At 46.4% G+C, this 13816-nt stretch overlaps 1 pseudogene; it reads right to left on the minus strand.

Annotated features, from left to right (window-relative positions):
- Positions 1–1576: 1576 nt before the first annotated feature.
- LOC137536831 (zinc finger protein 850-like) overlaps positions 1577–13816 on the minus strand; it is a 73983-nt pseudogene continuing 61743 nt past the window's right edge.

The following is a 13816-nucleotide window of genomic DNA, read 5'->3' on the forward strand; positions in this document are numbered from 1 at the left end:
TTTTTTCCCGACGCCCTTTTTTGATGTACGCGCCGAGAACACCTCCAAAGTCCAGAAGAAGGCCCAGCAAAGGTTGTACCTCCTGAGGCAGCTGAGGAAATTTGGGATGCCGCGGGAATTGATGACAGCTTTCTACACTGCCACCATTGAGTCCATTCTTTCCTCCTCCATTATCGTCTGGTACGCAGGCGCTACCGTGAGTGACAGACTCAAGCTTCAGAGAGTAATCAATGCAGCGGAAAGAATAATTGGGTCACCCCTACGACCTCTGGACCTCCTACACACCTCCAGACTTTGGTCAAGAACAAACAAAATACGGAATGACCCCTCCCACCCCGGCAGTCGCTACTTTGACCGCCTGCCATTGGGTCGCCGATACAGATCTATCCCGACCAAGACCACCAGACACTTAAACACTTTCTTTCCCCAAGCCGTCCGCCTGCTAAACTCAAATCACCACCCTTGCTAAACACGCTAGTCTCGCACAGCTGCCAAACTATGTTGTAACCTCCTTAATTACGCTCGCTATGTTGTATTTTCTCTGCTTCCTAGACTATTGTTAACTCCTGCATTTTACTCTATACTCTGTCTGCCTAAATGCCTTCTTTATCTGTATAACAGACCTTCCATGCCGTGTGTACCACAAAAAATTCCGGGTGTGATGCCTGTCGTACTTGGCGAATAAATTGATTCTGATTCTGATTCTGATTGATTCACAAAGCGGTGCAAACAGTTAGCATGCTGGTGAAAAGCCCTTTATCACGCCTAAACTCAGTTTAGGCATGATAAAAACAAACTCGTGCGAAATTCCCGCGCGCAAAGTTTTGCGCATGCAAAGTTTAGTGCGCATAAAGTTTTGCGCGCATAAAGTTTAATGCGCCCATTAAACCCAATGCAACTTTCCGCGTGCACCGGACTTTGCGCGCGAGTTTTATTCCTGAAAACGGTGCTAACCTACTACTGCAAAGGTTATCACGCCTAAACTACTTTAGGCGTGCTAAGTAGGTTAGCACCGTTTTTTGAATCAAACCCTTTGTGGCATTCAGAACATTTTATGTGAGCCAAGACTAAATCTGGGTTTCTTCAAAGGACCTCCACTGTATGGGCTGATATATGAGCATTATTTGTGTGCCTGGAAATACTGGATGCTTGAGTTAATGTATGCACAATAGAACAGTGATGACATATGGCTCTCTTACCATGAAACTGCTTCCCACACTCTGAGCAGGCATACTGCATGTCACCTGTGTGAATAAACATATGTGTTGTCAATGTATCTTTTGCTGACATTTCCCACATTCTGTGCAAGGAAACGTTTTCTTTCCCATGTGACTCCTTTCATGTACATTAGGACTAGATCTACATCTACATGTGGTGGAGGTGTTGGTTGGTGGAGTCTTCCTGGAGGCAGATTGAACTCTTCTACATAAGAGATCTCCATTCCACTGGGACTTGGGACAGTCTGGGGATCAGTAATTACATAGCCACAGCAGCTGAAACTGAATAATTAGACTTAGTGGAAAACCCCTTACCACATTCACGGCACTCAAACGGTTTTACTCATGTGTGACTTCTCTCATGCTTTAAGAAACACAGACTTCCAGGTAAACTTTTTCCCACATTCACGGCACTCAAACGGCTTTTCTCCTGTGTGACTTCTCTCATGTCCACGAAGACCAGACTTAGTGGAAAACCCCTTCCCACATTCACGGCACTCAAATGGTTTCTCTCCTGTGTGTCTTCTTTCATGAGCCTGAAGCTCAGACTTAATGGAAAACCCATTCCCACATTCACGGCATTGAAATGGTTTCTCTCCTTTGTGACTTCTCTCATGTCTATGAAGTCTAGCCTTAATGGAAAACCCCTTCCCACATTCACAGCACTCAAATGGTTTCTCTCCTGTGTGAAGACTCTCATGTACATGAAGCTCAAACTTAGTAGAAAACCTCTTCTCACATTCGCGGCACTCAAACCGTTTCTCTCCTGTGTGAATTCTCTCATGTACACGAAGATTAGACTTATAGGAAAAGCCCTTCCCACATTCACGACACTCAAACGGTTTCTCTCCTGTGTGACTTCTCTCATGTATATGAAGATGAGACTTAGCGGAAAACCCCTTCCCACATTCACGGCACTCAAACGGTTTCTCTCCTGTGTGACTTCTCTCGTGTTTATGAAGATGAGACTTACTGGAAAACCCCTTCCCACATTCACGGCACTCAAACGGTTTCTCTCCTGTGTGACTTCTCTCATGTACATGAAGATTAGCCTTAGTGGAAAACCCCTTCCCACATTCACGGCACTCAAATGGTTTCTCTCCTGTGTGACTTCTCTCATGTACATGAAGATTATCCTTAGTGGAAAACCCCTTCCCACATTCACGGCACTCAAATAGTTTCTCTCCTGTGTGACTTCTCTCATGTCTATGAAGATTAGACTTCCAGGTAAAGGTTTCCCCAAAGTCACGGCACTCACATAGTTTTGCTTCCATATGATATTTTTCATGTTGACAAAGGTGACTTTTAAGGCGGAAACCTTCTCCACATTCAGAACAGTTATAGTGTTTCTCTTTGCTATGGGTTGCCAGGTGGCTGGTGAGATGTGACTTTGTACAGAAACATTTCCCACACTCAGGGCACTCATGCAGCTTCTCTCCGGAATGGACAAGGTGGTGGGCTTGTAGTTGGCCTCTGGTGGTGAAGCTTTTTGTGCATTTAGAACATGAAAATGGTTTGACTTCCACGTAGGACAGTTTATGAGTATGGAGTGTGCTATCTGTAGCATAACTTTTCCCACAATCAGTACACTGGAAAGGCCTTTCTCCTGTATGATATCTCTGGTGGGTTATAAGCTCTGCTTTACAATGAAAGCCCTTCCCACACTCATCACAATGATGTGGCTTCACCCCAGTGTGGGTACTCTGATGTCTCTGAAGAGCTGTTTTTTGAGTGAAACGTTTCCCACACTCTGAACATTCAAAAGGCTGCTCTCTCGTATGAAGCCTTTGGTGGATAGTTAGTTGGGATTTACTTATGAAGTGTTTCCCACACTCATCACAGGATAAATCCAGCTTTCCATTGGATGTTGTCTTTTGCTCTTGCTCCTCTGTGTCAGAGTGGGAGTCCAGCTCATCATTACAGAGGTTGTACTCTGACTCATTGCTGCTGTCATCCTGTTCATCTGACGTCACTAATCTGTCATCTGTCACGTTCTGCTCTTCTGGTCCCTGGTCACCATGGATGGAATCTGGGAGGTGTTCTGTTTTCTTGGAGGTCCTTTTGGAACGTGTAACAAAAGCTGTAACAGAAAACAACAAAATCACATACAACAAAATCACATACAACAAAACGATTGATAATATTTTTGTTTCTTTGTTACTTTTATTATGCTACAAGCAGATGTACTGTTTTTTTCGCTCTATAAGGTACACTTTTTCTCCTCCAAAAGTGAGGGGAAAATCTCTGCATCTTATAGAGTGATTGCTGCATCTGTGCAGGGTCAATGTCAATACGAAGAGTGGATCCTACAAGCAGAAAGAGTGACACTTAGCTCCAGAATGCTGGAGTAAGGGCTGTATACATAGTGCATGATGCATTTCCCCCTCCTGCTCTGCTCCCTTCTGGCTGTCCATTTAGTCCGACTCTGAGAACAGAATTCAGAGGAATTTCCAGTAGCCCCCCTCCTTCCCCAGAAAATTATAATGACAGGAGGAGAGATGAACAGAGTTCAAAGGATAAAGCCAAATAACTCCGAGAGCAGGCCCAGAGCAGGGAGGTAGAGAGTGCAGGCACAGGGACTGGCTGGCCGGCATCTGCCTCACATGCTGATGGTAAGTAGAGATGTCGCGAACCTCCGATTTTTAGTTCGCGAACTTTCGTGAAAGGTTTGGTTCGCCCGAACTTTTGCGAACCGCAATAGACTTCAATGGGGAGGCGAACTTAAAAATTTAGAAAAATTTCTACCGGCTGGAAAAATGATAGAAAACATGTTTCAAGGGATCTAATACCTGGCCCACACTGCTTTACAACATCAGGCAGTGTATCCCTCCTCCCTCTCTCCTTCCTCCCGGAGGGAGGAGGGTCTCATCTTCCAGGGAATTGTAGAATTTCAAAAGCCAGCTTATATACCTTGGCCAGGAATTGAACCCAGGTCTGAGTGCTTGGTAGATCGCTCTCGTAACCGCTATACCACCACCAACACTACATGCTGAAGGCAGCCTAGCATGTACCATTCTGATATATCCTAGAGAAAAATGAGCTTGCTTAAAGATTTGTAGGCTTTCAAAAGCCAGCTTACATACCTTGGCCGGGAATTGAACCCAGGTCTGAGTGCATGGTAGATAGCTCTCTTAACCACTATACCACCACCAACACTGCATGCTGAAGCCAGCCTAGCATGTACCATTGTGATATACCCAAGAGAAAAATGAGCTTGCTCTCTCTCTCTAGGACTTGATGGTTTTAGGCTGAAAATTAACTTCAATGGCATCAACGGATACCAGCAGAATTTCACAGGCAATTTCGGAATTCTGACGGATTGAAAAAGCAATTCCGTTCCGACCAAATGGAATGGAATGACCAATTTCCGCCCAAAATTGCAGAAAATACAATTCCGCGGAAAGCGGTGACCATCCCTACTAGAGAGAGAGAGAGAGAGAGAGAGAGATGAATCTACATGGCTATCTGGGGTTTTCTTCGCACAACTGTTGAACACAAAAGGCAAGGCCATGCCTGGGTGGGGTTGAACCACCAACCTTTTAGTTAACAGCCAAACACCCTAACCAATTGTGCCACAGAGACTGTGTACCACAAAGACTGTGCACCACAAAGACTGTGCACGCAGTTGCTGTTGAATGATTCTATGGGGATGTATGTGTGTCTTTTGGAGGAAGGAAGTAAGTCTGCTCCAACAAGTTTCAGCATGTAGTGTTAGTGGTATAATGGTTAGGATAGCAGCCTACAGAGCGGTACGCCTGGGTTCTATTCCTGGCCAATGTGAGTTGGCTTTTGACATACTACACATCCTTAACCACTTCAGGCGGCAAAGTCCAGGCCCAAACGACCGCAATACGCCCATCGGCGGGGGCGGCTGCGGGCGTGGTTATGCGGCGATCGCGTCATTCGTGACGCGATCAGCCGCCGGTGACTGGCTCCGCCCCCCCTCGCGCTGTAACCCGCCGGCCGTTCGGAAGCGCCGGCGGGTTACAAGCACCCGGATCGCCGCATGTAAACAGTATAATAGGCTTTGTAATGTATACAAAGCCTATTATACTGGCTGCCTTCTGCTCTGGTGGTCCCAGTGTCCGAGGGACCACCAGGGCAGGCTGCAGCCACCCTAGTCTGCACCCAAGCACACTGATTTCTCCCCCCCATGCCCCCTGATCGCCCACAGCACCCCTCAGACCCCCAGACCACTGTTTGCACCCAATCACCCCCCTAATCACCCATCAATCACCCCCTGTCATTATCTGTCAACGCTATTTTTTTTTTAACCCTAAACTGCCCCCTGCTCCCTCCTGATCACCCCCCACCCCTCAGATTCTCCCCAGACCCCCCCCCCCCAGTGTACTGTATGCCTCTATCCCCCCTGATCACCTGTCAATCACCTGTCAATCACCTGTCAATCACCCGTCAATCACCCCCTGTCACTGCCACCCATCAATCAGCCCCTAACCTGCCCCTTGCGGGCAATCTGATCACCCACCCACACCAATAGATCGCCCGCAGATCCGACATCAGATCACCTCCCAAGTGCAGTGTTTACATCTGTTCTCTACCCTAAACACCCACTAATTACCCATCAATCACCCATCAATCACCCCCTATCACCAACTGTCACTGTTACCCATCAGATTAGACCCTAATCTGCCCATTGCGGGCACCCAATCACCCGCCCACACGCTCAGATTGCCCTCAGACCCCCCCCCCCCCCTTATCAATTCGCCAGTGCATTAGTTACATCTGTTCTTCCCTGTAATAATCCACTGATCACCTGTCAATCACCTATCAATCACCCATCAATCACCCCCTGTCACTGCCACCCATCAATCACCCCCTGTCACTGTCACCCATTAATCAGCCCCTAACCTGCCCCTTGCGGGCAATCTGATCACCCACCCACACCAATAGATCGCCCGCAGATCCGACATCAGATCACCTCCCAAGTGCAGTGTTTACATCTGTTCTCTACCCTAAACACCCACTAATTACCCATCAATCACCCCCTATCACCACCTGTCACTGTTACCCATCAGATTAGACCCTAATCTGCCCCTAGGGCACCCAATCACCCGCCCACACCCTCAGAACACCCTCAGACCCCAGCCCTGATCACCTCGTCAGTGCATTGCTTGCATCTATTTCCCCCTCTAATCACACCTTGAGACACCCATCAATCACCTCCTGTCACCCCCTAGCACACCTACCCATCAGATCAGGCCCTAATTTGCCCCGTGTGGGCTCCTGATCACTCGGCCAAACCCTCAGATCCCCCTCAGACCCCCTTCCGATCACCTCCCCAGTGCATTGATTGCATCTATTTTCCCCTCTAACCACCCCCTGAGACACCCATCAATCACCTCCTGTCACCCCACTAGCACTCCTATCCATCAGATCAGGCCCAATACAACCTGTCATCTAAGAGGCCACCCTGCTTATGACCGGTTCCACAAAATTTGCCCCCTCATAGACCACCTGTCATCAAAATTTGCAGATGCTTATACCCCTGAACAGTCATTTTGAGACATTTGGTTTCCAGACTACTCACGGTTTTGGGCCCGTAAAATGCCAGGGCAGTATAGGAACTCCACAAGTGACCCCATTTTAGAAAAAAGACACCCCAAGGTATTCTGTTAGGTGTATGACGAGTTCATAGAAGATTTTATTTTTTGTCAAAAGTTAGCGGAAATTGGATTTTTATTGTTTTTTTCACAAAGTGTCATTTTTCACTAACTTGTGACAAAAAATAAAATCTTCTATGAACTCACCATACCCCTAACGGAATACCTTGGGGTGTCTTCTTTCTAAAATGGGGTCACTTGTGGGGTTCCTATACTGCCCTGGCATTTTAGGGGCCCTAAACCGTGAGGAGTAGTCTAGAAAACAAATGCCTCAAAATGACCTGTGAATAGGACGTTGGGCCCCTTAGCGCACCTAGGCTGCAAAAAAGTGTCACACATGTGGTACCGCCGTACTCAGGAAAAGTAGTATAATGTGTTTTGGGGTGTATTTTTACACATACCCATGCTGGGTGGGAGAAATCTCTCTATAAATGGACAATTGTGTGTAAAAAAGATCAAAAATGTGTCATTTACAGAGATATTTCTCCCACCCAGCATGGTTATATGTAGAGATGTCGCAAACCTCCGATTTTCGGTTCGCGAACCTCCGATTTTTGGTTCGCGAACTGGATTCGCGAACTTCCGCGGAAGGTTCGGTTCGCGGACAAGTTCGCGAACCGCAATAGACTTCAATGGGGAGGCGAACTTTGAAAAATAGAAAAAATTATGCTGGCCACAAAAGTGATGGAAAAGATGTTTCAAGGGGTCTAACACCTGGAGGGGGGCATGGCGGAGTGGGATACATGCCAAAAGTCCCGGGGAAAAATCTGGATGTGACGCAAAACAGCGTTTTAAGGGCAGAAATCACATTGAATGCTAAATTGCAGGCCTAACGTGCTTTCAAACATCTTGCATGTGTATACATCAATCAGGGAGTGTAATTAGAGGTCTGCTTCACACTGACACACCAAACTCACTGTGTAACGCACCGCAAACGGCTGTTTGTGTAGTGACGGCCATGCTGGACTACTGCGCAACATGGCGAGATTGTTCTTCCTCACTCAGTGATGTCAGGTAATGTGTGACTTCCTTCTCAACTTTCCATGGCATTGTTAAAAAGCTTACGTTTTGTTTTTAAATTACATTTTCTACTTGCTGTGTACTTGTTCAGTACCGCTACAATGAGAATCCTGTGGAGGCGGGCAAGTCTGCCATTGTGACCCCGGGTAATGGCCGGGGAATGAGGGGTTTGAATCCGGTGTGGAGCCTGAGCAACAGCTACCACTACACATCCAAGGAGCGCCCGCCCGCCCTGAGGTAGTGACCAAAAATAACAATACAGGAGGAGGACTTTCGAGGCCCTGCTGTGTATTTGAAATGAATGTACTTTAAATCCTTGAACGAGAACCAGTTATGGCGGGCAAAGATGACACCACATTCCTTTCACGAGAATCATATGGAGGCGGGCAAGTTTGCCATTTGTGACCCCGGGTAATGGCCAGGGAATGAGGGATGGAATCCGGTGTGGAGCCTGAGAAACGGCTACCACTACACATCCAAGGAGGGCAGCAGGCAGGCATGCATGCCTGCCCCGAGGTAGTGACCAAAAATAACAATACAGGAGGCGGACTTTCGAGGCCCTGCTGTGTATTTGAAATGAATTAACTTTAAATCCTTTAACGGGAATCCGTTATGGAGGGCAAGTCTGCCATTGTCACCGCGGGGAATGAAGGTTGGATTCCGGCTCGAAGTGGGAGCCTGCTGAGACCCATGCTGTAGCTGCCCTAGGTGTATGCAGTAAGCTGGGTTCACTCAACACAACAGGTAGTAGGTATATGCAGTGAGCTGGGTTCACTCAACACAACAGGTAGTAGGTATATGCAGTGAGCTGGGTTCACTCAACTACAGGTAGTTGTGTGCAGTGATGAGGTGGGTTAAGTAAACACAACAGGTAGTAGGTGTATGCAGTGAGCTGGGTTCACTCAACACAACAGGTAGTAGGTATATGCAGTGAGCTGGGTTCACTCAACACTACAGGTAGTTATGTGCAGTGATGAGGTGGGTTAAGTAAACACAACAGGTAGTAGGTGTATGCAGTGAGCTGGGTTCACTCAACACAACAGGTAGTAGGTATATGCAGTGAGCTGGGTTCACTCAACACAACAGGTAGTAGGTATATGCAGTGAGCTGGGTTCACTCAACTACAGGTAGTTGTGTGCAGTGATGAGGTGGGTTAAGTAAACACAACAGGTAGTAGGTGTATGCAGTGAGCTGGGTTCACTCAACACAACAGGTAGTAGGTATATGCAGTGAGCTGGGTTCACTCAACACTACAGGTAGTTATGTGCAGTGATGAGGTGGGTTAAGTAAACACAACAGGTAGTAGGTGTATGCAGTGAGCTGGGTTCACTCAACACAACAGGTAGTAGGTATATGCAGTGAGCTGGGTTCACTCAACACTACAGGTAGTTATGTGCAGTGATGAGGTGGGTTAAGTAAACACAACAGGTAGTAGGTGTATGCAGTGAGATGGGTTCACTCAACACAACAGGTAGTAGGTATATGCAGTGAGCTAGGTTCACTCAACACAACAGGTAGTAGGTATATGCAGTGAGCTGGGTTCACTCAACACTACAGGTAGTTATGTGCAGTGATGAGGTGGTTTAAGTAAACACAACAGGTAGTAGGTGTATGCAGTGAGCTGGGTTCACTCAACACAACAGGTAGTAGGTATATGCAGTGAGCTGGGTTCACTCAACACAACAGGTAGTAGGTATATGCAGTGAGCTGGGTTCACTCAACACTACAGGTAGTTGTGTGCAGTGATTTAAGTAAACACAACAGGTAGTAGGTGTATGCAGTGAGCTGGGTTCACTCAACACAACAGGTAGTAGGTATATGCAGTGAGCTGGGTTCACTCAACACTACAGGTAGTTATGTGCAGTGATGAGGTGGGTTAAGTAAACACAACAGGTAGTAGGTGTATGCAGTGAGCTGGGTTCACTCAACACAACAGGTAGTAGGTATATGCAGTGAGCTAGGTTCACTCAACACAACAGGTAGTAGGTATATGCAGTGAGCTGGGTTCACTCAACACTACAGGTAGTTATGTGCAGTGATGAGGTGGTTTAAGTAAACACAACAGGTAGTAGGTGTATGCAGTGAGCTGGGTTCACTCAACACAACAGGTAGTAGGTATATGCAGTGAGCTGGGTTCACTCAACACAACAGGTAGTTGTGTGCAGTGATTTAAGTAAACACAACAGGTAGTAGGTGTATGCAGTGAGCTGGGTTCACTCAACACAACAGGTAGTAGGTATATGCAGTGAGCTGGGTTCACTCAACACTACAGGTAGTTATGTGCAGTGATGAGGTGGTTTAAGTAAACACAACAGGTAGTAGGTGTATGCAGTGAGCTAGGTTCACTCAACACAACAGGTAGTAGGTATATGCAGTGAGCTGGGTTCACTGAACACTACAGGTAGTTATGTGCAGTGATGAGGTGGTTTAAGTAAACACAACAGGTAGTAGGTGTATGCCGTGAGCTGGGTTCACTCAACACAACAGGTAGTAGGTATATGCAGTGAGCTGGGTTCACTCAACACTACAGGTAGTTAGGTGCAGTGATGAGGTGGGTTAAGTAAACACAACAGGTAGTAGGTGTATGCAGTGAGCTGGGTTCACTCAACACAACAGGTAGTAGGTATATGCAGTGAGCTGGGTTCACTCAACACAACAGGTAGTAGGTATATGCAGTGAGCTGGGTTCACTCAACACTACAGGTAGTTATGTGCAGTGATGAGGTGGTTTAAGTAAGCACAACAGGTAGTAGGTGTATGCAGTGAGCTGGGTTCACTCAACACAACAGGTAGTAGGTATATGCAGTGAGCTGGGTTCACTCAACACTACAGGTAGTTGTGTGCAGTGATGAGGTGGGTTAAGTAAACACAACAGGTAGTAGGTGTATGCAGTGAGCTGGGTTCACTCAACACAACAGGTAGTAGGTATATGCAGTGAGCTGGGTTCACTCAACACTACAGGTAGTTATGTGCAGTGATGAGGTGGTTTAAGTAAACACAACAGGTAGTAGGTGTATGCAGTGAGCTGGGTTCACTCAACACAACAGGTAGTAGGTATATGCAGTGAGCTGGGTTCACTCAACACTACAGGTAGTTAGGTGCAGTGATGAGGTGGGTTAAGTAAACACAACAGGTAGTAGGTGTATGCAGTGAGCTGGGTTCACTCAACACAACAGGTAGTAGGTATATGCAGTGAGCTGGGTTCACTCAACACTACAGGTAGTTGTGTGCAGTGATGAGGTGGGTTAAGTAAACACAACAGGTAGTAGGTGTATGCAGTGAGCTGGGTTCACTCAACACAAAGCTAGGTATATGCAGTGATGAGATGGGTTAAGTAAACACAACAGGTACTGGGTATATGCAGTACTGGGTAGTACAATGTGCAGCTCCCTGTCACACACACAGGCAGTCAGTCACTGAATGTGCTGGGCTGCTGGCAGTGGCACACACACTATCAATTAGCAAGGCTGTGCATGCAACAAAAGTGTCAGTTTGACACACAGTAAAAAAAAAAAAAGTACAGGATGAGCTCTGACAAAAGCTTAAGCTAGGGTGCTATAAAGCAATAACAATCAGCCAGGAGCAAACTAAGCAGCCAAGAACCTAACTAATCTGTCCCTAGAAGAACAAGTCTGCAGCAGATGTCCCTTTCCTCTCACTAGCAGGCACACGAGTGAGTGTAATGGCCGCCGGACCCTGCCTTATATAAGGGGGGTGGGGCTCCAGGGCTTACTGTAGCCTGAATGGCTACAATGTGCCTGCTGACTATGATGCAGAGGGTCAAAGTTGACCCTCATAGTGCATTATGGGGCGAATCGAACTTCCGGAAAAGTTCGCCTGGCGCAGGCGAACGCGAACCACCAATGTTCGCCTGGAACCGTTCGCCGGCAAACCGTTTGCTACACCTCTAGTTATATGTAAAAATACACCACAAAACACATTATACTACTTCTCCTGAGTACGGCGATACCACATGTGTGACACTTTTTTTGCAGCCTAACTGTGCTAAGGGGCCCAAAGTCCAATGAGTACCTTTAGGATTTCCCAGGTCATTTTGAGACATTTGGGTTCAAGACTACTCCTCACGGTTTAGGGCCCCTAAAATGCCAGGGCAGTATAGGAACCCCACAAGTGACCCCATTTTAGAAAGAAGACACCCCAAGGTATTCTGTTAGGTGTATGATGAGTTCATAGAAGATTTTATTTTTTGTCACAAGTTAGCGGAAATTGATATGTATTGTTTTTTTTTCACAAAGTGTCATTTTCCGCTAACTTGTGACAAAAAAAAAATCTTCTATGAACTCACCATACTCCTAACAGAATACCTTGGGGTGTCTTCTTTCTAAAATGGGGTCACTTGTGGGGTTCCTATACTGCCCTGGCATTTTAGGGGCCCTAAACCGTGAGGAGTAGTCTAGAATCCAAATGCCTCAAAATGACCTGTGAATAGGACGTTAGGCCCCTTAGCGCACCAAGGTTGCAAAAAAGTGTCACACATGTGGTATCGCCATACTCAGAAGTAGTAGTATAATGTGTTTTGGGGTGTATTTTTATACATACCCATGCTGGGTGGGAGAAATTTCTCTGTAAATAGACAATTGTGTGTAAAAGAAATAAAAAAATTGTCATTTACGGAGATATTTCTCCCACCCAGCATGGGTATGTGTAAAAATACACCCCAAAACACATTATACTACTTCTCCTGAGTACGGCAATACCACATGTGTGGCACTTTTTTGCAGCCTAACTGCGCTAAGGGGCCCAAAGTCCAATGAGCATCTTTAGGCTTTACAGGGGTGCTTACAATTAGGCACCCCCAAAATGCCAGGACAGTGAACACACCCCACAAATGACCCCATTTTGGAAAGTAGACACTTCAAGGTATTCAGAGAGGAGCATAGTGAGTCTGTGGCAGATTTCATTTTTTTTTGTCGCAAGTTAGAAATGGAAACTTTTTTTTTTTTTGTCACAAAGTGTCATTTTCCGCTAACTTGTGACAAAAAATAAAATCTTCTATGAACTCACCATGCCTCTAACTGAATACTTTGGGATGTCTTCTTTCAAAAATGGGGTCATTTGGGGGGTATTTATACTATCCTGGAATTTTAGCACCTCATGAAACCTGACAGGTGCGCAGAAAAGTCAGAGATGCTTGAAAATGGGAAAATTCACTTTTGGCACCATAGTTTGTAAACGCTATAAATTTTACCCAATCCAATAAATATACACTAAATGGTTTTGTTTTTTATCAAAGACATGTAGCAGAATAACTTTCGCACTCAAATGTATAGGAAATTTTACTTTATTTGAAATTTTTTGATGAATATAATAAAAACTAAAACTCGCAGCAGCAATCAAATAGCACCAAAAGAAAGCTGTATTAGTGACAAGAAAAGGAGGTAAAATTAATGTAGGTGGTAGGTTGTATGACCGAGCAATAAACCGTGAAAGCTGCAGTGGTCTGAATGGAAAAAAAGGCTCTGGTCCTTAAGGGGCGAAAAGACTGTGGTCCTCAAGTGGTTAAGCAAGCTCATTTTTCTCTAGGATATATCATAATGGTACATGCTAGGCTGGTTTCAGAATGTAGTGTTGGTGGGGGTATAGCGGTTAAGAGAGCTATCTACCATGCACTCAGACCTGGGTTCAATTCCCGGCCAAGGTATGTAAGCTGGCTTTTGAAAGCCTACAAATCTTTAAAGGGAAGGTTCAGGGAGGGGATTAAAAAAATAAAAATAAATTTCCACTTACCTGGGGCTTCCTCCAGCCCGTGGCAGGCAGGAGGTGCCCTCGCCGCCGCTCCGCAGGCTCCCGGTGGTCTCCGGTGCCCAACCCGACCTGGCCAGGCCGGCTGCCAGGTCGGGCTCTTCTGCGCTCCATTTCCTGGCACTTCTGCGTCCCACGCCGGCGCGCTGACGTCATCAGACGTCCGCCGGGCTGTACTGCGCATGCGCAGAACTAC

The sequence above is a fragment of the Hyperolius riggenbachi genome, chromosome 10 (assembly GCF_040937935.1).
Source record: "Hyperolius riggenbachi isolate aHypRig1 chromosome 10, aHypRig1.pri, whole genome shotgun sequence".
Taxonomy (NCBI): domain Eukaryota; kingdom Metazoa; phylum Chordata; class Amphibia; order Anura; family Hyperoliidae; genus Hyperolius; species Hyperolius riggenbachi.